The 23,457-nt window shown below is 47.6% G+C and overlaps 1 protein-coding gene across 1 annotated transcript in view; it reads right to left on the bottom strand.

The window, feature by feature from the left end:
• The window catches only part of CLIC6 (chloride intracellular channel 6), a 46,911-nt gene that overhangs the window by 9,486 nt on the left and 13,968 nt on the right, over positions 1-23,457 (bottom strand). The gene's annotated exons all lie outside the window — the stretch shown is intronic.

Below are 23,457 nucleotides of genomic sequence, written 5' to 3'. Positions count from 1 at the left end.
GCCTCAGGTCTCTGACAAGCTGGGGCACAATAAGATGCTGCTGGAAAGGCAAGAAGGGGGCTTGGACATGCTCTTACACAGCCACAGTTAACCCTACCACCTATAGTTAAGAGAAGTGGGACAGGACAGCACCACATCTGTAACCCGCCTCACAAGACATGAGACAGGAAGTGAGCTGCTGGCTTGGGAACTGAAGAAAGGCCAAAACTGATGCCAAGAAAACAGGACCTTCAGAGAGATGGTGTCCTTAAGTCACCTGAAGGGACTGGTTTTTTTCTTCTTTTTTCTTTCTTTCTTTTCTTTCTTTTTTTTTTTTTTTAGATTTTATTTATTTATTTGACAGAGAGAGAGAGAGAGAGAGAGAGACACAGCAAGAGAGGGAACACAAGCAGGGGAGTGCGAGAGGGAGAAGCAGGCTCCCCGCCAAGCAGAGAGCCATATGCAGGACTTGATCCAAGGACCCCAGGTCCATGACCAGAGCCAAAGGCAGATGCTTAATGACTGAGCCACCCAGGCACCCCTGGAGGGGCTGTTAATAATAAGATGTCCTGGGGCACCTGGGTGGCTCAGTGGGTTAAAGCCTCTGCCTTTGGCCCAGGTCACAATCTCAGGGTCTTGGAATAGAGCCCTGCATCAGGCTCTCTGCTCAGCAGGGAGCCTGCTTCCCTCTCTCTCTGCCTGCCTCTCTGCCTACTTGTGATCTCTCCCTGTCAAATAAATAAATAAAATTTTAAAATAATAATAATAAGATGTCCTAATGTGCTATGGTGAGTACTGTGAATTGTGTAAGACTGATGAGTCACAGACCTGTACCCCTGAAACAAATAATACATTATATGTTAATATGAAGCCCACCAGGAACGAACAAAAAAGAAAATTTAAAAAAAAAAAAAGATGTCCTAGAAATTAAGAGGGCAAAAGACTCTCAGTTTTTAAAAGACTTGATCAGACTTTTTACAAAAGACACATCCAAATGGCCAACAAGCTCATGAAAATGTTCCTAACATCTATAGGCAGGAGGGCAGTGCAGATTAAAGCCACAAAGAGATCCCACGGCACACCTCCCAGAACGGCTACAATGAAAAGGTCTGACAGTACCAAGTGTGGACAAGAACGCAGAGCAAATGAACTCCCTTTTGCTGCTGGTCAGAGGGCAAATGGCACAAGTACTCTGGAGAACTGTTTAGCAGTCATCTACCAAAGTTAAGCATAAACCGTACGGCGGGATTAGGCTAAGTGAAATAAATCAAGCAGAGAAAGTCAATTACCATATGGTTTCACTTATCTATGGAACATAAAGAATAGCATGGAAGACACAAGGAGAAGGAAGGGGAAAATGAAGGGAGGGAAATTGGAGGGGGAGATGAACCATGAGAGACTATGGACTCCAAGAAACAAAATGAGGGTTTTAGAGGGGAGGGGGGTAAGGGGATGGGTGAGCCTGGTGATGGGTATTAAGGAGGGCAGGGGTTACAAGGAGCACTGGGTGTTACACGCAAACAATCAGTCATGGAACACTGCATCAAAAACTAATGATGTACTGTATGGTGACTAACATAATAAAATTAAACTTAAAAAATAAAAAAATAAGCCCTACAGCACAGCAATTCCATGACTGACAAAAAGAAACGCTGGGGGACACTAGAGACACTCATAGGAATGTTCTGAGTAGCTCTGGTACAATAGTCAAAACCAGGAAACAGCCCAGATATGATCAGGCATAGAACAAGGAGATACGCTGTAGTCCGCTCATACAATACGGCGCTACACCACAATGGGAAAAAAATTAGCTATTACTATAGGGAATGATGTGGATGAATCCCCAACACGTTGATGGGTTGTTAAGAGAAAGAAACCAGACTCATAGGAGTTCAGACACAGGCAAACTCCTCTGGTTCATGAGAGTCTGAAGAACAGTGGTCCCTAGAAAGTTGGGTATTCTTTGGGAAGAATGAGAAGGAGGCTTCTTGGTAGCAGGAATGTTCTAGATCTCGATCTCCATAGTGGCTACATAGGTATATTCAAGTGTCAGGTCTTATCTTTGGGTTACTTTACTGCATGACTTACTTAAAAAAAAAAAAAAAGGTAAAACAATGAATTAAAACATCACAGAGAGCTGGGCTCAGTAAGTTTTGCCTTCATATTCAAGAATATGAATTTTTAACAAGCTTTTCCAAGGTGACACCATGCTGGTGGCCAGAGACCCATGAAAGTGGACTTCATGCATGTAAAGAGGCACCCACAGACTTAGAGGGCTGGGTTCAAGAGTCCAGGAAGCTCCAGGCCCTGGCAGCACAGCTACCCCCTCCAGCCTGCCAACCCTCCCTCCCCCTGGGGCAGGTGCTGGCCTGTTGTCCCAGCAGGGGAAAAGGCCTGAGGATTCCCCCAGCTGGAGTCTGAAGCTTCTGGGAGGTGGAGGGTTGGAAAGGAGAGGTGGGCAGGCAGGACCCCCCACCCTACCGAGTGGGCAGTATAACTCCCTTGCAGATGGGCCCGAAACAGCATCCTACTTGGCCACCGGAAGCCATTCCCTGCCCCAGGATCCACCCCTTCCTGGCCATTCCGAAGGCTGCCCAGGCTCCTCCTCTCTCTCGGTTCTGAAGCATGAAGAGCAGAGTTGAGTTACATAAAACTCCGGGTGCCTGGCTGCAAGGACCCCTCTAAGTCCCGGTTCTTTCTTTTTTTTTAAATTAATTTATTTATTTTCAGCATAACAGTACTCATTGTTTTCGCACCACACCAGTGCTCCATGCCCTCTCTATTACCCTCCACCTGGTTCCTCAACCTCCCACCCCCCACTCCTTCAAAACCCTCAGGTTGTTTTTCAGAGTCCGTATTCTCTTATGGTTCGCCTCCCCTTCCAATTTCCCTCAACTCCCTTCTCCTCTCCATCTTCCCATGTCCTCCGTGTCATTTGTTATGCTCCACAAATAAGTGAAACCATATGATAATTGACTCTCTCTGCTTGACTTATTTCACTCAGCATCATTTCTTCCAGTCCCGTCCATGTTGCTACAAAAGTTGGGTATTCGTCCTTTCTGATGGAGGCATCATACTCCATTGTGTATATGGACCACATCTTCCTTATCCCTTCATCCTTTGAAGGGCATCTTGGTTCTTTCCACAGTTTGGCGAGTCCCGGTTCTTTCTTAACCTGGCAGGTTGGGGCAGAATCCAGCCAAGAGGGGGGCGGGGCTCGGAAAGGGCAGGCATGGAAAGCCACATACTTCGGCCAGTCCTGACTTGCTCGCCGCTTCCAAACCTCTTACTTTTATAGTGGTTACACTAAGCACAGTCCAGTCTAAGGCAAGGTCGGCGGAGTGGGGCAAGCGTTTCCGTTCTCCATCTCCCTCGTCTCTGCAGCCTCGACCGCTGTCCTAACTCCTTCCGAATGCGGCCAAATCCCCGCGGAGCCCGCGCGGGTCTGCCATCTCTGGCGTGGGGGTTAGGAGCCATACGTCCCCTCACAGTAAATCCTGCCCTCGCCCCCCAGCTCTGCAGACATGGACACTGGGGAACAGGCTCCGTTCTGGAACAGGGACGACCGGAGACAGGTGGCGGGAGGATGGCGCAGGGCGCCGCGCCCGGAGCTCGGAAGGCAGGGATGAAAGTCACGACTGCCCTCTGCACCACCCCCATGTGGCCCCAAAGCAGCACCGTCCAGTGCCAGCGGCGCTAGCGGGCTGGGGACTGTCCGGCGCTTTCCAGAGTGGGTCGGTCCTCCGGAATGCGCCCGGCGCCGGGCTGCCAATAAGCTTTACATGCGCGATGTCGCCTCATCTTAAAGGGCTCTGAACACACTTTCCTGCCTTGGTCTGTTGCACAGGACCGGGTCAGGGGAACACGTGGGGGAGGGGAGCGCCGAGGACGCCTTGCTGCCCAGCTTGATTCCTTTAATGTGTTTTCGGGGCTAGGACCGGCCGGCAGAAACGGGGGCGGAGCGACGCGGCTCTGCTGCCCGGGATTGCGCAACACCCGGGAGGGGCCGGTCCAGGTCACGTTCGCGAACCCCCGGGGATGATGGGATAAATACGCGGACAGGAGGAGTGACTAACTGACACCTTCGCCCTAATTGAGACGTTTTATGGTACCGGGTTTTATTTTCCGTTGCTGATAATTCTCCCGGGCTAATTACACCCTGGGCTAAAATTTCTCAGCGGAGCTTCTCAGCCCACGGGGGGGAATTTTTGTATGTACACATTTCTGATAAAATCAGACGAAGCAGTTTAAGAGCGCGGAGTGTCTTGTTTCCAGTGAAGACCCAGACGCTTGGATAACTCAGAATCGTGTCTGCCTTTCAGATTCAACAGTTCTCAGGGCCTGGGATGGTAATTCTCAAAAGGAAACCAGGAATGCCTCTGACACGTTCGGAGACATTCCTTTTGCCACCGAGAGCCGCTGCGGACCTGAGAAGAAGCTGCCTTTCTGGCCTGCCCCCACCTCCCCCGCATAGAGCCCCGCAGGCCCCAGGCAGCAGGGTCCCCACGTCACACCACACCGTAGAGGTTGGCAAACTAGAGCCTCTCCCACTTGCTTTTTGCATATTCATGCCATTTAGAATCTGGGGGGGGGAAGAAATTTTTTTTCAAATATCCTTTCACTGCTTTTTGATCCAGGTAGACTACCTCTCCGGCTCTGTGCTGTGGTTACAGGGAAGGGGCACTTCCCACGCCCCAGGCTGCCACTAAAATGCTCCTGTCCTGCCACTGCCTTTGAGGGACCCAATGGACTCCTGGCACCCCGGTCCAGACCTGACACTAGGGTGACGACCCCCATCAAGGTATTCTTGGCAGCTCCTCAGCACCCCTCCCCCTCCTTTCCTCCAGAGCAGGCCACACACCCACCACCCTGATTCTCCAACTACTTGGCTCTACCTTCTTTCTAGAAACTTCTATGGGGCCTAAAGATTAAACCCATTCTGTAAAGTAAGCACTTGTCCCCTCCTCCACCCAAATGGAAAATGGAAAACAACTGGGGGGGGGGGCAGAGGGAAGATAAAGGAAGAGGCAATAAATCAGGAATATTCTCTTGGTCCCTTTTCTGATAGCTGGCTTTCACCCAAGGGGGTCAGACAGCACCCCGCGTGCAGGGAAGTATTCCAGTCCCTGCAGGAAACCAGGAGGGACGTGGGGGCGAACAGCTCATTTGGCTCTGTCACAGGGGTTGGGAGAAAATCAGTGAGTGATGACAGGCTGTCCTGTTTCCAGCATGCTGGAGGCACTTAGGCGGAACACGAACAGTAGCTGACCAGGGGAGGCAGGAGGCAGAAGGCGGAGTGTGACATGGGAGACCACGGGCAGCCACCAGAGCCGCTTCTCCTCTGAGAAGACCAGTGTGGTCGACGGGAGGGGCCAGGACTCTCCTCTGTTGGCCGCTGACCCCATGGAAGGCTGGACTGAGAGAAAGTCCGTCCCCGCCAAAGAGAAAGTCAGAGCCAACCAGACAGGCGATGACTCCCTCCCTCAAGTCCCACCTACAAACTTCCCCGAATTCCTCCAGTGTGCTTTGCCGGAAGCATGATGGCCTCACACACTTGGGAAGTGGCCATCAGACGTGCACGGCAAGGCTGAGCACAGGGCGCTTAGCCTTGAGGCCGTACGCCCAGCGCTCTCCCAAGTTCAGTGTGTCTACACTGACTGCACGTCTCCACAGAGGCCTGGGCTCCCTTCCCTCTGCACACACAGGCTCACTGCATGGACAACCTGACTCTGAGGTCTGTCTGATGAACACTTTGCTTGGTACCTGAGGACCCAACCATTATCAACCACCGACATGTGGCACCTGGAATCCTCAGGGCTTGTGACAGAGAAATGTGGGAGCACTGACTGCTCCCTGTGCTGCCCAGCCTGCATCCCCCTGCCTCTGCACCCACCATTTGGTGCAGGTCAGGGCTGGGGAGACTGTCCCATCCCAAGGAGAAGGCCTGGTGGGGAGCAGTAGAAAGGTGGGGGCCCTCCTCCCGGGTCTCTTCCGGCTCCCATTTAGAAGCAGGTGCGAGAACTAGGATAGCTCTAAGCCTCAAAACGGGGGGTGTCTGGAGGCAGGGACCCATCTTCATTCCTCAGGGCCACTACCACCGGCCCTGGCAGAGTTCCTGGCACACAGGAAAATGACCGGAGGCCTGAATCCAGTGGCTTCCATACACCCGAATCCCGGCTGGCTTCAGAAAGTGCCTCACAGCCCCTCCCCCCTCTTTCTTTTCTGGGCCAACGTCCATGAACTTTTCCCTTTCAGGAGCTCCAAATTCTTCCTACTAAGATATCACCCATGGAGAGTGACAGCTAACAGGGGTGGGCTGGAGAGAAGGAGGTGTTGGGAGAGGGAGACGGGGCGGGTGGGGGAAGGCCTGAGTTATGGGCTATAAAATCTTCCCCAAGCCTCTTGCTCTACTGGCTCGACCTGAAATGCAATATTTAAGTAGATCTGAGACTTCCTGATTTTGACTAATTCTGTAAATTTTTTTAAAAATGTATAATTCTTTCCATTTGCCTGATAAGTGGAAGTTTCTATATTGAGGCAGCGTGGTCAACGGGAATGAGGGCCTGGAGCCAGGGAAAGCCGGTGTGAACTCTGGCCCCACCAGGGACTAGTGTCTGGTTCGCATGCTGTCCCTGAGCCTCAGTTTCTCCATTTAAAAAACAGGATAAGGAGACCTACGCCTTGCAGGATCTTGGTGTGATACACCTGGGTCTCTGGGGCTCCAATCAAGGCAGACTATTAGTGTCATTATCACTAGCAGCAACAACATCATTACTCCACCAAATGGGAGTGCCCCAGAACGGACAATTATGGAATTGAGGGAACTTTTTAACAAGGCTCAATTAGTGTGATTTTTGTGCCAGACTGTACAGTCCTTAAAAAGCCACAGATCTCCCCCCTCCCAAAAGTAACGCCTCCTATACCTATTCCAAGTGAAAATTAACAACTCAGGTCATTTTCTTAATTGCAAAAGCAAACACATCTTCAGCCAGGAGGCAAAAAAGGCAGGGCCTGGGCTGGCATTCATGTCTGGGAGTGGTTGCACCAACCTCTTGGGGAAAGGCCCAGAGGAAAGAACATCTGGACCTCTGTGCGCCCCTTGACCAATGGCAGGGCTGAAAAGCCCAAGGGGACTGCTTTCTTCTCAAGAAATGGCACCAAAGGCCCCTGCTTGAAAGTGAAAGTGGATCTCCTCTCTGACTTTTGCCATGCTAAGTCTAAGGGACCCTGAGCAGTTCTGCGCTGTCTCATGTCCACTGTCATGGGGGAGAGTGAATTCCACATTATGGAAGGGTCTCCATCAGGATTTGAAGGTCTGTGTACACGCCAGACCTGCAGATCCACATGAAGAAAGCTTTTTAAAAAAAAAATGATTTATTTATTTGACAATGAGAGACACAGAGAGAAAAGGAGCACAAGCAGGGGGAATGGGAGCGAGAGAAGCAGGCTTCCCATCGAGCAGAAAGCCCAATGTGGGGCTCGATCCCAGGACCCTAGGATCATGACCTGAGCCGAAGGCAGATGCTTAACGACTGAGCCACCCAGGCGCCCCATGAAGGAAGGTTATTATAGCGAAGCAGGAGAGAAACAAATTGACCAATCCCTTTCTTGTCGAATGAGAATGTTTTTTTGAAGGAAATGCCCTCCCAAAATCAGTGATTTCTAAGGTGATTTTTCAAAACTGGGAAGAGCAAAGAGTCCCTGAATACCTGCTCTGATTTTAAATATGTTTCTAAACCAATGAAAGCCCTTAATCAGATTTAATCCTGTCAAAATCTTGTAGGATGCCTTAGAACTAGTCCCATTGTACAGACAGAGAAAACTGAGGCTCGGGGAGGCTAAGTAACTTGCCCAAAGACACAGACAGGGTTGGGTGAATAAAGATTTCTCTTATTCTCCCAAATGGAATCCAGTTCATGGTCCCAGCTTCTTTCTAAGTCCTCAAGACAGAAGCCAGAGTCTTTCCTCCCCTTTACCTGAACATCAGTCTGTCCCCAGCACGGCAAAGGTCTCAGCCTCCCACCCAAATTCCTGCAACAGCCTCCTGCTGGGTCTCCCAGCCTAGGTTGCTAAACCCCTCTGATCTTTTCTATATCTTGGACCACCCAGATAAGATACCATTTTCCTTAGATCTTAGATCATTCAGCTGGAATGTTGTTCCAAAGCAAATTAAAATGACACTGCTCTCCCTGCAGTGTGACCAAGGCAAAGTACCTCACCTTCAGAACCCTGATGTCCTCATTTACAACACAGGGTAACAGTATGCACCCCACCTCACTGGGTGAGAATTCATTAGATGTTATGGAGGACAATCTCTGACATCCAGAAACATTTAATCATCTGTTGCACCTTTCCTCCTCCTTTCCTCTCCTTTCGTGAAACTGAATAAAGGAAACCTCATTTAACGTTCTCCTGCCCAACCAACTCCATTGCAGACCGAACAGAAAGAAGCCAACTTTGTTACCCCAGCAGGAGGAAGGAAGATTTTCTCTTCACCCGGCAACGGCCCAGCCAATGAGAAACTGCCACAACTCAGCCAATGAGAAACCACCAACCTCCTCAAACTCTCACTCTTCTCCAACAGACTTTCATTCAAAGCAGCCCCTCGCAAGTCCCTCCTTTTTCTCTCTAATGTAATGTTCCTCTCCTTTGTGCTCTGGACTTACCTACTGGTTTGCCATAGCTTGCGCATCCCAAATTTCAATCCCTCTGCTGTTCCCGAATATACTCATTTTCCTGGTGACATAATTGGCTGTTTTGTTTTCAAGGATGATGCTTTCCACTCTGTAACATAGGCCAGTTAACCCAGTCACTCTCCTCAAATGCTGTTCTCTCCAGTCAACTGCTGTGTCCTTATTTATCCCATGTCACCCTCCTACAAGACCATTTGTCCACCTTGAAACCATCTAACTGTTGCCTCCCAATCTGGAGGTGTTCGCTCCCATTCTAGATCCATTTCTGTGACTGTCTGCTGGGCATTGCTTTTGCCCTTTGCTGAATTCTGCTCGCAATACAGATGGCTCCGTCTGGCTTAGCACCAAATTGTTTATTAATTGTTTCCTTTTGGTTGCATTCCTTCATAGTGGACCATGTCAGCCTTCTGAGCAGGACAGGTGGTTGGCTGCTCCCTTCTAGTGTCTGTAACATGTTCATCTCCTACCTAACTCCCCTGACACGTCCACAGCACTAAGCTGCACCTACAGAAGTCACTTTACAAAAACTCGCATGGTGAGGGGGCGCCTGGATGGCTCAGTCAGTTAGGTGGCTACCTTTGGCTCAGGTCATGATCCCGGAGTCCCAGGATTGAGCCCCACGGCAGGCTTCCTGCTCAGCAAGGAGTCTGCTTTTCCCTCTGCCCCTCACCACATTAGTGTTCTCTCTCCCTCTCTCTCAATTAAATAAATAAAATCTTTTTTAAAAAAAAGCCTCATAGTGTGGAGCAAATGGCCACTGTCTTGCAAAGTTCTAGCCATTCTTTATCACCTACAGTTCCTTTAAAGTCAGCAAATCCCCACCTTCTCCCCAAGGAGACCATCCACCACACCCAGCCTTGTGGTCAGCCTCATCTGTCCTCAAGCATCTCCCCAGCCTGCCTGTCCTGAGGGTCCTTTCCCCACCCACCCAAAATGACCATCTCTGGGGAAAAAATTCATTCTGGTTTCCCCAGGACTGTCCTGATTTTAAAGCTGGAAATTCTGCATCCTCCTCCCCCAGGCCCTGGACAAACTGAAACAGCTGGTCACCATGCTGTCTGCTCAGATGAGAGCCTTACTTTTTAGGTGAGGAAAACACATAAATGTCCTCCTAGATGACCTAGAAACAGGGTTTTGCTCCTCTCTAACCAGAACATCAGCATAGATTAGTATAATGCACTGATCAGATTAGGTAGCTGATACCTTGAATGCTCAACCCTATTAGCTCCCTGGGAGAGCAGACAGGTAAACACAGGGTAAGGTCTCAGGGGTCTGGGAAGGAGGCGGGAATTATGACTAGCCTGGCAATCTCCCCAAGTTATGCACAGCCAGCTAATAAAAGAACAGCCTTTCCCCTCTGAGCTGTTAGGGAAGTCTTTGAGAAAGAGAAGCAGTTAAAAATCAGTGGTGGGGTCCGGGTGGCGAGCCTACCCCAGAATCGCCCAGCTCTGGGTGTAATGGACCCTCTAGACCCCAGGGGACCATAGAAATGGGCCAGAAAACAGGATCTCCTCGTTTGTGAATCCTTATATCACTCTCAAGAAGAGCCACAATTTCTCTTGGATCCTCCCTATTACCCCTGGGATTAAAAGGAACAGCAAGAAACTCCAACCCAGTCAAGTAAGAAAACCTTGTGAGTGTCCCCGGCGTCAGAAAGCACTGAGGAGAAAATTTGCCTCACAGGAATTTGGAGTTGATAGATGAGTACTGATTGGGAAGTGCTACCTTAGAATTTATGTCCCACCTGCCAATCCAACAAGAAGACGGGTAATTAGGTAAATCTTCTCGAAATCATTCACCTGAGTCCTTAAGAGGATGACAGATCCCAGTTCTTTTCCCATTGCCATTGCAAATGGAAGAGGTATGTTGTAAAACAGTGAAGAGGAGGACAACGAAGACATAGCATTTCTACTCCACCATCCACTGTTCTAAATACTGTACTTCTATCAACTCAATCCTGACAGCAACCCTATTAGATGCAGACGCTATTACTAGCACAATTTACAGGTGAGAAAACTAAGACACAGAGAGGTAGAGTAACTTGCCCAAGGTCACCCAGCAGGGTTTGAACCCAGGAGCTGGCCAAAGTTGATCCTCTTTAACCTACTCTGGACACCGGTCTACGTTTACATAGAACTCCAGCAAGGTTCTTCCTTGGAGTAAAGGTCTACGTCTTGGTTTTAGCCCATCTCTTTTCAGTAAGGATTGGAGGTGGCTTGAGGAATCCATAATAAAAAAAATTAAAAAGTGCATATTAGAAGCAGGCACAAAGGACAAACAGTGGTTGGGACAGAAAATGGATCTGGGTGAAGGCTACTGAAAATGCATGTCCTGTGGGGCAGGGATGGGGGCAGTGTGGAGAAGACATTTGACAATCCTGGGAACATCTTTGGCAGCCAAGTGGGCTGGGGGGCCTCTGGCCATGTGCCACATATTGTTCTCTCTCTAAGAAACTCTTGCTATAACAAAAGGTGACAATAAGTTTGACATTGTGCCCCCCATCCCCACAACTACAACACAAACAGAGCTGGCATCTGCCGACAGAAACTAAGGAGTCCTGCAAAGCCATGACCTTTAGCAGACAGTCCCACTTCATCTTCTAGCAGAGCAGGCAAGGCCAAAGGGCCCCTTGAAAGATCCTGTTGATCCACTAGGATTCAGTCCAACACAGACCATGTAGCCTGTCCTATGCCACATGGCCAAGGGAGTTTGGATCTGGAATTTTCTTAAGGCAGATAAAACCAAATGCCTGTTTGCAATGATGTGGATGGAACTAGAGGGTATTATGCTAAGCGAAATAAGTCAGTCAGAGAAAGACAATTATCATATGATCTCCCTGATATGAGGAATTTGAGAAACAAGACAGAGGATCATAGGAGAAGGGAGAGAAAAATGAAACAAGATGAAACCAGAGAGGAAGACAAACTATAAGAGACTCTTACCTCAGGAAACAAACTGAGGGTTGCTGGAGGGGAAGGAGTGAGAGGGATGGGGTGGCTGGGTGATGGACATTGGGGAGAGTATGTGCTATGGTGAGCACTGTGAATTGTGTAAGACTGATGAATCACAGATCTGTACCCCTGAAACAAATAATACATTTTATGTTAATTAAAAAACAACAACAACAACAACAAATGCCTGATCTTGGCCGTGAACAGGCTTCACTAAAAAACCCACAGAGAGCCCTAAGCTCCAAGGAAGACCATTTCCTGCTGCAGCCCAAGAATGTTCAGATTCGCTCTTCTCCCTGGAGAGTCTGAGAAGGCATTGGTTAAGGACCAGGAGGACAGCCTCAGAAGCAGACAGGAAAGTACCCACCAACCAACTTTCCAAGTGGGTCTACTCTTGACACAACTCACTCTGGCCATGGCCTGGGGTGACGAGCAGAGGGCGAAACCCAAGCTTGAAGATGACTTGCTGGTGCATGTAAAGCGAATAATGGCTCCTGGGGATGCCCACGTGTTATGTTACCTTCTGCGGTGGAAAGAGCTCTGTAGTGTGATCAAGGTTGTGGGTTCCAGATAGACAGGTGATCCTGGATTACCAGATTACTAATCTGATCACATGGATCCTTGAAAGATGTGGTATGTGACTGGTCTGCAAAGATTTATAAGGAGGGAATAATGTCCAGAGAGATGAACACTGCTGGCTTTGAAGATGGAGGAAAGGGGCCATGAGCCAAGGATGCAGATGGTCTCCAGCAGCAGGGAAAGGCAGAAATCTGGATTATCCTCAGAGTCTCCAGAAAGAGACAGAGCCCTGCCTGCTCATACCTTAGTTTTGGCCCAGGAAGACCCAGGTCAAGCTTCGGAGATAATAAATTTGAGTTGTTTTATACCACCAAGTTTTGGGGTAATTGGTTACATCAGTAGGAATGAATACAGTTAGTGGTTCCCCGTGAGAATGCTAAACCTCTTCTTAAGACAGTTCAGCGGATCAGCCAACAGATCAGCCATGGCGAGGGACAAATCCTGAAGCAAGTGGCACTCAGCCTAGTCCTAGAAACTTCCTGCATGGAGCCACCCCTCTCATTTGCCAGGGATTTGCGTGATGGCCACGGCACCGAGGAGGGCAATAAGGCTACCATCTGAAGAAGGTCCACGTTCACCCAAGCCAGGACAACAGCAACTCTATATGGACTTGTGAGCACTTTGACCTGAATGGTGGGGACTCTTGCTTGTTCCTCCATGTCACCTTTGGGGTCACAGTCTGTGATGACCATCCCAAAGGTAGCTTTCCACTAGGACTCACCTGGCTATCGTCTTTGCCCAATTTATTTGGTAAAACCCAATTTGAGGACTCATACAGCCAAAAATCTCACTGGTCACAGTCACAGATCATCACATCTAGAGGATAAGGAGTCCACCCAAGGACACTGTGCCCCTTAGAATCTTGGATCCTTACTGTAGTTTTCGAACTTGCCTTTTCAAAAGGCCCTGGGAGCATCAAACCGTGGAACGACATTAAGAGGCTGATAGCGCCCCCTAGTGGTCCTGGGATGCACATTCAGACTTCCCACCTTCCTTTTACCACTTGAGCCCTAACTAGGTTCTGGGGGAGAATGCCACATGTTCCTTTTTAGCCCCTGTAGGAGCTTTACCTTCCTGATTTGCCAGGGACTCAGGCTTTCCTGCTACCTAGATTTTCGGTTTTAAAACCAGTGAAGTCCTGGATAAACGACAATGCACTGATCTTCCTACCTTCGGGCTCCCCCACGTTAAAACCACCAAAGAGGGCACTGTCTCTCTGTCCTACGCACTGCCACAACCAGATCCCAGGCACAACTGGGACCTGAACAGTGTGACTTTAAAAAGGCATCTTGATTTGAGGTCAGCTGTGTGCACTTCGTTCATGTTACGAAAACAGCAGTTTATGACTTGCAAATTATTTCTCAGTTTTCACTGAAGTACAATGGAGAGAGGAGGGAGGAAGTACAGTGTGTGGGAAGGCGGGATCACTCCATTTGCTGGGCAGAAGAGAACGTGAAAAAAAATCTAATCATCTCTAGAAGGGTCCAGATTCAGGTTTCTCATTTTGCTCAGAATTCTGTAGCTCTTTTGCAAAAGTCATTAGAAACCTGTAGCTTCCTGAAAAACAAAAGAGGTACTTGCTTTGTCTTTATTATTATTACTATTTTTTTTTTTTTGGTAATGTTTATAAGTTTTAAGGAAGCGGAAGGCCTAGAACCAGCTATATACAAAGAAGAAAGTTTAGTGCCTCAGAGACTCTCAGGTTGGTTTCAATGACCAACAGAGGAAAGTTCTATTGATTGGGACACGGAAGAGGCCTAGGAATTCTGTAGAACTTTTTGTTCAGACTGAACTAGCCAGGGAATCAGAAATATCTTAAGGATATTCTTGAACGACAGTTTAGGATGAATGTGGATTTAAGATGCTTTCCTTTTAATATTTGGCAGAAAGCGGAAGTTTTGTGGTTACCTTTTCAGGAGGAAGGCAGTGTTCACCGGGACAGTATGAGTCGTGAGACCTGTAAGAGTCCAGCTGGCTAAAGATGCCCATACCAGCCTTCCACGAAGGCCTACAACTCAGAGAATCATCTAGAAAAAAAGTCACGGTCTGTTAAGGTAAGTGGTCACGGTTATTCTTCTCTTTCCCAGGAGGACACCGGCCCCAGGACCGCCAGCCTTCCCACAAACTGACACTGTCCATTTCCTCGTACACAACATGAAAATGTCCCCTTGGATGACCCTTTCTGCGCCTTCCTACAGGTGTTTGCTCAAGTGGCAAAAACCAGATCAATACTCTTGTCTCGCTTATTAAATGTCATTTTGTAAAGCTATGCTTGTCCGATCTCCTTCCAAAAGGTTCGAGGCACTTTTGAGAAGCTATATTAATTACTACAGCTATAGCTATAGTAGGATATTCAAAAATTCAAATTAAATCATTTGGTATACTACCATGACACATTACTTGGCCATAAAAGAATGAAATCTTGTCATTTGTGACAATGTGGATGAAGCTAGAGGGTAGGATGCCAAGTGAAATAAGTCAGACACAGAAAAGCAAATACCACATGGTTTCGTTTATGGGTAGAATCTCAAAAAAAAAAAAGTGAACAAACAAAAACTCACTTTTAAGTACAGAGAAGTAGTGGCGAAATAGGTGAAGGGATTAAGCAGTACAGGCTTCCAGTTATGAAATAAATAAGTCACAGAGATGAAAAGCTCAGTGTAAGGAATATAGTCAATAATACCGTAATAAGGGGCGCCTGGGTGGCTCAGTGGGTTAAAGGCTCTGCCTTTGGCTCAGCTCACAATCCCAGGGTCCTGGGATCAAGCCCCCGTATGGGGCTCTCTGCTCGGCGGGGAGCCTGCTTCCTCCTCTCTCTCTCTGCCTGCCTCTCTGCCTACTTGTGATCTCCATCTGTCAAATAGATAAATAAAATCTTTAAAATAATAATAATAATAATATTGTAATAAGGTATGGGGACAGGTGGGGACTCCATTTAGCATGGTGAGCACTGCATAATGTATAGATTTGTCCAATCACTATGTTGTGCACCTGAAACTAATAAACCATTGGGCCTCAATGATACTCACATAATTAAAAGAAAAAAAAATCTGGTATACTGAAAAACAGCAACCACAGGTACCAGGTAGGACAAATAGAACAGAGCCATTTCTAGGCATTAGATCATCTGCGTCTCCTGCAGTTGTCTTGCCTAATGGAATAATGGATTATCCCTGAATGGCTTTTGCACTTCGACAAGAAGAGCAGACAAAGGAACAGCTAGCAGCACAAAACACAACTGCTTGCGGAGGAGAAAGGTGATTGCACAACACACTACGGGACCCCAGGCCAGATCCACGGTATGAAGGGTGGTATTTTTTATTTAAATGCAAATGTAGTAAACTTTGTCCTGTATCTCCCTGGTTAATAAGAAACTTGAGCACCTTCAGCTTGCTACTCTTCCCCAACTCGCCCTGTTTCCCGCCTGTAGGTAAGCCTGCATTACTAAACGGAAATCTCAGGCCTCACAACCTTTGGACTCCAACCAGCCCATCGTTTTGCATCAGTGAAAGGAGACAGAAGAACCAACCAGGAGGACACAAAATCCTATCAGGTATAAATTAGCGAGGCTTGTTTTAAGCTTCAAAAGCAAGAAAATCAGAGTCAGAAAAAATATACATATGTATATGTATATGCAGCATTTAGTAAAATGACAATATGCTAGCAGTATGGACTCCAGTTGTAACGATCAGATTTGATTCTGCCTTTCCTTGCAGGCTCTGATGAGTTCCTTACAAGCTCAGGGGTTCCTAGGTTATGGAAAATAAATGTGCCGAGCTTGGAAGTTCTCTGTCAGGGAAGAGAGACACGCAGTACCGATCTGCAGTTGTTCACAATTTAAACAGGGAGATCTGGGGACTCAGACATTACAGAATTATCTGGAGGCTTTATTTGTCCCTAGGACTATATTCTATGCCCCGGCCTGACCCATGCAACAGGGAAGGCAGGTGGCCTCAGGCCAAGGGGATCAGCTGCTCTCCAGACAAGGAGAAACACCACAGGGGCTGGCCAAGACCAAGGCTAACGCCCTGGCTTTATTATAAGGAAGTCTTTTCTGTGCCACAAGCTTTTTTTGGCAAATATTGTAACTCCTTCCCCACCCTCACCCCTGGGAAAAGAGAAGGAGGGGCCTCTACTATTTCAGGATTCCCTAACCCTGACTCTTTAGCTCAAAAAAGACAGTGACCCCAGAGATCAGCTTCACAGAATTGTCCACAAACCCATCAAGGAGCAAACCCTTCCAAGCCTCCTGTTTTTAAAAGGGGCAGTTATGGTCAGCGGGCAGGAAACCGATGTCCCTAATTTGTTGCAAACCATACTGTGGCTGCAGAAATCCGATGTCGGGGTGATGAGTCACTTCATCTGTCCCATGGAGACAGACATGCAGACGCAAGAGAGGCTGGGCTTTTCTAAAGATGTTCATGTATTGTCCTAAATCCAAACTAGGCAAGTCCAGTTCCTTAAGAATTGCTGTATTTCAGGACGCCTGGGTGGCTCAGTCTGTTAAGCGTCTGCCTTCGGCTCAAGTCCTGATCCCGGGGTCCTGGGATTGAGCCCCGAGTTGGGCTTCCTGGTCAGCGGGGAGTCTGCTTCTCCTTCACCCCTCTCTCCCCGCTCATGTTCTCTCAAACCCTCTCCCTTTCTCAAATAAATAAATAAAATCTTAAAAAAAAAGAATTGCTATATTTTCGTTTTACGCTGAAAGCCAAAGGAGGACTTGGGAAACTGGAATTCAGAAAGGGAGGCAATAAAATCCTCCTATTTGAGAAAATAACTTTCAGATACTGCACACTAGTGTCCTCTAGCCACAGGGAAAGACAAGTGCTTGCCCTTTCAGGAAGACTACAGAATGAGAAGATGATCTGGCTGTGATTCGGGGGGATGCCACCCATCAACCAGAGGTCGATCCTGGGCACCCGGACATCCAGGCATGTTCCACTTCCTCACACCGTAAGCTTGAGCAGGATCAGAGAAGCCTCTCGCCCTGCTCCAGCCCCCAGGTCTGTCCTTTGGGAGCATGCAAGGGTCCAGATGCCCCCTCTGGAATCCGGGACAAGCTCCTGTGATCCATTTATAGGAAAGAAGGGGACAGTCTTCTGCAGGAAGAAGGAAGCAGAAGCTTGCCCCATGACTGCAGAGCCAGAATCCGGTTGGCTGCTCCAAGGGAATGCAGGCATCTGTTTGGAGGGCAAACAGAAACCAAGAAGCATCATTTTACGCTGCACTGAAGGTGAATCAAAAATCAGAAAGCACTAGAGAAAGGTCACAGTCCACAATCTGAAAGGTTTTGCCAAACCCAGGGAAGTGAAGCCAAAAGAAAAAACTCCAGTAGCCACAACCCCCAGAAAGGGCCACGGACAGCTATACTCCCATCTATGCTGGGGGTTTAGTGCCCCTGGAGTGGTGCCGAGGGACTCTGAGGGACACCAACATCAATCCCCTCCCCCGACAGTTCTCATAAAAAGGAAGAACTTCAGACCCCTCAATGCACCAAATGAGAAGCTTGCAAGGACACCTTCAGTAGAAGAAAATGGCCCTGAAATGAGGATTGGCAGAAAATGATCATAAAAAATAATACTCAGAATGGATGATGCCATGCAAGCCCTGTGCTTTGAAACATAAAGACCTTGGAAGTGCTCTCTGGTTTTATTTTGCACCCACCTCCCAATCCCCAAAGGAAAATCATTCCTCTTCAGCAAAATCCCTGCTAACACCAATTAACCTGGCCTTCTCTGCAGAGAGTCGCCTTCCTGCAACACTCCAGTGTTGGGTTGCGTGTTGAGTACTGACAACTTCTCCCCAAGACTGGGTCTGACCGTGACTACTAGACAGGCAGGAAACCAAAATGGAGGTGGAGGATCCAGCAATGGGGACAATACTCTCTGCTCTCCCCTCTCCCATGCAGAAGAAACAAGGAAGACAAGTACTTTAGAGATGGGGGTGCAGAAAAATGGTCCCTCAGGCAAGGGAGGGACAACAGAGTGTGCACTTTGCTCTTGCTCTGAACCACCTGGAGCTGTCCCACCCCTGCCCCCACCAGGCAACTTTATAATAAAGTGCCCCAAGGAAAACTGGACAGTCACAGGCAGAAGAAGGAAACTGGACCATTTCCTTACACCATACACAAAAGTAGACTCAAAATGGATGAATGACCTAAATGTGAGACAGGAAGCCATCCAAATCTTAGAGGAGTACACAGGCAGCAACCTCTGTGACCTTGGCCACAGCAACTTCTTGCTAGACATGTCTCCAAAGGCAAGCGAAACAAAGGCAAAAATGAGCTATGGGACTTCAGGATAAAAAGCTTTTGCACAGCAAAGGAAAAAGTCAACAAAACTAAAAGACAACCTACAGAATGGGAGAAGATATTTCCAAATGTCTTATCAGATAAAAGGCTAGTATCCAAAATCTATAAAGAACAAACCCAGCACCCAAAGAAAATAATGTAATCAAGAAATGGGCAGAAGACATAAACAGACATTTTGTCAAAGACCTACAAATGGCCAACAGACACATGAAAAAAGTGCTCAACCTCACTTGGCATCAGGAAAATACAAATCAAAACCACAATGAGATACCACCTCACACTTGTCAGAATGGCTAAAATTAACAAGTCAGAAAACAACACATGTTGTCAAGAAGGCAGAGAAAAGGGAACCCTCTTACACTGCCGGTGGGAATGCAAGCTGGTGCAGTCACTCTGGAAAACAGTATGGAGGTTCCTCAAACATCTGAGAATAGAGCTACGCTATGACCCAGCAATTGCACTACTGGGTATTTACCCGGAAGATACAAATGTAGTGATCAAAAGGGGCATCTGCACCCCCATTGCTGTTTACAACAGCAATGTCCACATTGACGGTTAGCACCCACCACAGTGCTAAACAGAAGCATTCAGGATCTTTAATTTGTCAGCACATCCTCAAGGTCTAGCAGACAGTGGCAATGGGGAGAGAAGAGAGACCCAACCAGGGTAGGGTCAGCTTCTGAAGTACTGCTTGCTTGACTCCTACTTCCGACCTAGTTTTGGATACCCACTGTGGGGAGAACATTCTGGAATTCCACCTACGAAGGGTAGTGTGGGGGAAATCTAGAGCTCTAAACTCACTTCACACATTATTCTTGAGGAATAAGTTGAATAATTTCAGGGGATTTTTAACTCTTTCCATTTTTATTCAGATGCTATTGGTGCAGAAAGTCACAACTTAATAATACTCTACAAACCTTGAATAGCTAACAAGCTGATTCATCAGAATAGGGTATACCACAGGCTTATAGTTCTGAAAATCTGGACTACTACATTTTTAAAAATCTGTTACTGAAATAGGAGTCACTGATAGCTTTTAGAGGGAAGGACATTCTTAAAAAGGAAACCTCATTCCTGGGAAAGATGGTGTGAGTTGAATTGATATATTGACTGATTTTCCCACAGAAACAATGATACAACAGATTATTTTCTTTGCCAGGAACTAACAGAACAACTTTAACAGAAATGCCCAACCCACCGCATAATTGGGGAAGGAGTATCCTTGAAAGATACAGTGTTCTAAAAGATATATAAAACTCTTCAGCGGAGGGCAGAGACAAACAGGAGCAAAAACCAGCAGAAATGTGACAGAGAGAGTGCCAGGCCCTAACGCACTAAGCTCTCGCCTCATTTGGTCTTATCTGTGAGGTGCAAGGGAAGTAGGGAACGCTGCTTGCTTTCCTTGGGGGAGGTTCTGACCCTGCAGCCATCAGAATCTGATATCCCGGTTCCAATGCCAGAATTTCTATTTTCCAGCCTCCCTTCAATTTGGAAACCAGTCTTACTGCATCTCATTCACGAAACCAGCCCTTTGCCGCGTCTGATGATTTTGCTGCCAGCACGTTCTGTGCAAGCTTTTCTGAGCTCAGCGTCACCATCTCTGTCTTCCTGCAGGGCCTGTGACAGCAAAGGAGAATCCGCACTGGTCCTTCCCCCACCTCTTGGTGAGAATGGAGCCATGCAACGTGGGGCAGGGGAGCAGGCCACCTGCAGATGGGAGGGAGGGCGGCCCACGGGGAGCAGAGCAGAAAGCCAGACCCTGCCCTGCTGGACTCCTGCTATCACCACGGATTACGGGGCCAAGGTAACTGCCAAGGTCAATAGGAAGGGTTGTATCAGCAGCTTGCAGGCAAGAGGCCAATGATTGCAAGGATTCCAGCTGTATCATCGCCATGACTACTGTGCATAAAGACCATCTGCAAGGTTTCTGGTCTTTAACTTTTCCCAAGGCTGAGGGAACTGCTAACTGGACAGGAAACGACCCCTCTGGCCCATCATCTTGTCTGGTGCCTTCCCTCTTCTGCCATCTAGCGGCAGCAAGGTGATCAGCGAGGACGGCGACGATCCACAAACCCAAACCGTAGGACAGAAGTAAGGCTCCTTGCAGAAGCGGAGCCAAAGGAATGGAGCCTCTGGCTCCCCACACCGCTGAGGACTGAAGAGAAAGGCCGTTAAGCCCCTCGTTTTCGGACCCTTGTTGGTAGTTTGTTGTTATACTAGCAAATCCCATGACACAAAGATTATGTATCCCGATTCTTAAAACCCCATGGAGGAAAAATGTATCATCAGTGCAGCAAGGCCTAGTTTAGAAAAGAAACATTGAGTGTGTGTGTGTGTGTGTGTGTGTGTGTTTTAATATTTTATTTATTTGACAGAGAGACAGCAAGAGCGGGAACACAAGCAGAGGGAGAGGGAGAGAGAGAAGCACGCTCCCCACCAAGCAGGGAGCCGGATGCCGGGCTCAACCCCAGGACCCTGGTGTCATAACCTGAGCCGAAGGCAGACCCTTAACGACTGAGCCAGCCAGGCACTCCTGAGTGGTTTTTTTTTCTTAAATAAATACAAGCCTGCACTATTGATAACGCTTTCAAGATTGACTTTGCCCAACCAACCAATGGTTTAGGCTGTCCATTCCCAAGAGACGTGGGGAGATGGGCCCATTGTCTGCAATTTATTAATATATTGTGTTTATGAAGTCCTTCACTCCAGGCTGCGAAAAAAATAAATATTTATTTATTTATATAATAAATATGTATTTATTATATATAAATATAATATAAAATAAATATATGCATTATATAATTATACAAAATAAATTATATAAAATAAATACAATATTAAAAGTAAATGTTTATTATAAAAATAAATGTATATTTATAGATATCTTGAAGAAATATATATATTGAAAAGTGCTTCTCGCTCTTCCATACACTTAGAACTTAAGAACATTTTAAGTCATCATGATACTTAGATCCTAAGAAATATATTTTAGCGCTTGAAACTTTGAAACATAATCTGAACCTTTCAAAAAGCCCCTCCATCCTGAATACATTCCCAAGTTATGTATAGTATTTATTCTTTTCTTTTCAACTGTCTTGACAATCAGTGTATTATTAGATGGATAAGGTGGTTGACGCACCGCCCCCCCACCCCGCCCCCAACCCACCTTAATCACTGAATCAAACTGCTCTTAGCTTTAAATTCCAGCCAAAGGCTTAGTTGCGTTAGTATTCATCATCACAGTAGGTGGAATCAAGTCATAAGAAGTACACGGACGAACAAAATGGAACTTACTACTTATCCTCCTATATGAATTATGCTTTAAAAACTCCAGGGCTATTTTTAATCCTTATTTAATACTATGGCCTGATACCAACTGAACCTTTTACACAGACATGAAAAGCTTATTTCCTTGTAAAATTCTCACAAGGAATTATTACAACAAAGGAACATCTTGTTCTGGAAAGCCTGCTTAATAATGCAGCCTGTTTTTATATACCCTGGTGGTTTGCGTTCTTGAATGGCTAAGAATATTCCAGCCCCTACAGTGACCGCAGAGGGAAAAACATCCATGCAGCAAACCGATGAACCAGCCACAGGGAGCCTTAATTCTTTGCCCTGCCTACTCCCGGACTGGCCTTAAAGCCCTCTGTGCCTCTCACCATGGCCTTTCGGCCCACCCAGATTTCACCAGCTGAGAAGAAACATAAGCCATACCTCCCAGTTACCTACTGCCAAGTAACAAATTACCCCAAATGTAGCAGGGGGTGCTGCTTTTTTATGTCTCATGATTTCGTCAGTCAGGAATCAGGACAAGGTCTTCAACTAGGTGACCCTTCTGTTCCACGTGGCATTGATAAAGGTCACTCAGTGGTGTTCAGCTGGTGGATGGGCCCAGCTGAGGGGTTCAGGGTAGCTTCATGCACTTGTCTAGGGTCTCGGCAGCATGGCCGGAAGGCTGGGCTCAGCTGGGATTGTCGGAAAGAGCACCTACATGGAGCCCCTCCAGCTGGTGGCCCCAAGAGGGCTAGTGAACAAGGCAGAAGCTGCATAGCCTTTTTTTTTTTTAAATATTTTATTTATTTGATAGAGAGAAATCACAACTAGGCAGAGAGGCAGGCAGAGAGAGAGAGGAAGGGAAGCAGGCTCCCCGCTGAGCAGAGAGCCCGATGCGGGGCTCGATCCCAGGACCCTGAGATCATGACCTGAGCCGAAGGCAGCGGCTTTAACCCACTGAGCCACCCAGGCGCCCCTGCATAGCCTTTTATAGTGAAACACACAGCGTCATTCCCACCGTATCCTACTGGTGACCAGGCAGTCACGGGGTCTGGCCAGATTTGGAGGGAGGAGAGAGACTCGGAGACCCCATTTCTCAACGGGAAGAGGTCAAAGAACATGCAGCCACCTTTAACCCACCCCACCATCATGGGATTTCAGGGTGTGAGGAAATGCTCCCATCATTTGTGTCTAGATCCAGCTCTTTCCTAACCTGAACTGGTTTAAGAACATTTTAGCAGTGCCTCAAAGCCGTGGAGTTACGTCTTTTATATCCAGGATGGGCAGAACGGCGTCTCTGCGGCATCTCCTACAGCAATGTCAATATGTATAATTACCGTAATGACAACACATGGGCAAGGAGGGCCTCGGGCTGACATCTGGGCCACTCCATGTACCCTTTCTCTACAAAGCAGCCATTTTTTCTTATGAAGAAGAAACTCCGTGCCAATTAAGTAGAGACTCGCCTCAGTGACCCTTTTTGTTTCCAAGTGTGGGGGTCCTGAGTGGTCCCAGAGACACAATAGACTTGGGTCCCCGTTCACAAAGTCGGACAATTCTGCCTTCTGGCCTGCAAGACTCTCTCCTGGAGGGATGGCCAGCCCCTGTGGGAGGAGAAAACGCGGACCCATTCTGTCCAAGGCTTTATCTTTGTGTCTTTCTAACCTTGTTG

This window comes from Meles meles, chromosome 4 (genome assembly GCF_922984935.1).
Source record: "Meles meles chromosome 4, mMelMel3.1 paternal haplotype, whole genome shotgun sequence".
Taxonomy (NCBI): domain Eukaryota; kingdom Metazoa; phylum Chordata; class Mammalia; order Carnivora; family Mustelidae; genus Meles; species Meles meles.
The sequence above is the reverse complement of the archived record's forward strand: the minus strand, read 5'-3'. Positions and strand labels throughout refer to the sequence as shown.